This window comes from Echinops telfairi, unplaced genomic scaffold (genome assembly GCF_000313985.2).
Source record: "Echinops telfairi isolate 266 unplaced genomic scaffold, ASM31398v2 ScPeMD7_7469;HRSCAF=8507_0, whole genome shotgun sequence".
Lineage (NCBI taxonomy): Eukaryota > Metazoa > Chordata > Mammalia > Afrosoricida > Tenrecidae > Echinops > Echinops telfairi.
The window spans coordinates 43,491,033-43,493,079 of record NW_022111372.1 but is presented as its reverse complement, the minus strand read 5'-3'; positions in this window follow the sequence as shown (position 1 = coordinate 43,493,079).

Below are 2,047 nucleotides of genomic sequence, written 5' to 3'. Positions count from 1 at the left end.
CCAGACACTTATTCTAGGAAAGGTCTTCAAAAAGTCACCAGTTAGAATAGAGATGTATGAAGGTTACATAATCGATTAAAATTTTGCTCAAATTCATTTCTTGATGGGTTCACTGGGTCCTCACACTGATGCTATTCTTTCCCACCTAATAGGGAATCCATAATTTTGATGGCCATTCTCAGAAATGGCAGAATCCTCCCCTTGGTTCTCTCACCTGAGAATTAAGACTGTTATGGTGAGATAAGCCAAAAAATACCACTTGCATACGAAATTATATATCATTCAAGTCACTCAAAATATTTGTTGTCTTTATATGTTGTGATAGCTCAGGTTTGTGCCAATTTAACTAGGTCAGGATTCTCAGTGTTTGGGGCAATTAAGATGTAGTATCCCCCAATAATGAAACTTTCTTGTGGATATAATCTGCTTCTATATAAGTAGAAACTATCGAAAGGCATGTTTGCTTTTTTCTGCATCTGGAACCTATATCTGGTCCATTCCCTTACCTCTGGTTCTTTGGACTGGAGCCAATAGCTTGTGGTATTTCATGTTGATCATGGAACTCATTAGCAGTCTGCCATCTTACCTGCCAATCTTATATTAGTTAGCCTCTACAGCTAGAAGTAGTTGTTTGTCCTGCCCACATTTGATTCATTCACCTCTGCAGGCAGAAGTCTGTTGCCTGACCTCCAATCCTGAGTTCACAAGCCTAGAAATTATGTGAGTCCTGTGAAGGGGTCAACCTGAACCAGGTGCTTGGAACTGCCAGCCACGTTCTTAATACAAACCTCTCTGGACTTATACGTATATAGACTTCCCTGGTCTTACTTACCTAGAGAACACAGCTTTAGACATATATTAACAATCATTTTTAGGCATGTTACCTCTGTTTAATTTTTTGGCCCGCAATATTTAATAAAACTTCTACTACAGGGTTTTTTCATATTGTTTAATCAACATTTCCTGATTCTAAAAGTATCAAATAATTTAACTTTTAATGGAATATGTAGAATGGTGTGTAATTGGTGACTAGAAAATGCTTTTATAATAGAAAAAGAAAATATACTAATTAAACATGTCTTAAATATTTTATTAGCATTGAAATCGAATTTATGGTTATCTGCTCCCAGTCAAGATAGATCTGACATAAAACAACTAATACATAGAAAAACTAAAAAAACAGACAAACTCACTGCCCTCCAGTGGAGTCCAATTAATAGTGACCAGATAGGACAGAGTAGAACTTCCCCTTTGTTTCAAGATGCTAAGTTTTTATAGGAGTACACAGCTTCATCCTTTTCCCATTGGAGCAGTTGATAGATTTGAGCAAGGGGTTTTGTCATGGATGTATGGAAAGCATAAACCATTGTGCTACCGGAACTCCTTCAAAAAATGTATGGTGTACGAGACAGTGATTTGCTAGAGTCTTGCCATCTGAGAGGAAGGATAGTGATCCATCAGAGAAGCCAAGGGGGCCCTCTGATCGCCCCAGTTTACTGCAACACACCACTGGATTCCAGCACAGAAGTATACGAACACTTCACAGGGGAGGGGACAAAACCGCCAAGAACGTAAGAGGTAACCATGACTCACACCCTTACCCAGGAATAGTGCCGGTCCTCAAATTCCAACTGGATTATGTCAACACTCATGGGGTATTAGATACAGTACACAGGGACATCTTGCCTAAGTTATGGAGAATAATTAGCTCAAAATTGATGAGAAACCGAAAATATCTTAATTAAAATACTCAAAAGAGTCAAACTTCTAACAAATAAAAACAACAAACAAACAAACAAACAAACACTGAGACCCAGATTAAAGATCAAGAATACTGGAAGGATATGATAATTCTAATAAATCAAAAGAGTAACACTGGCATCTCAGAAAAAATGTCCACTGCAAAACTATTCAGAATGGCAAGAAAATAGAAACAAATTAAACCACCTCAGTAGAAGAATGGGTAAATAAACGTTGGTGCATACACACAGCGGAATATTTGAATCCTTAAAAAACAATGGTTCTACATGTGACCTCCTCCCTGGGG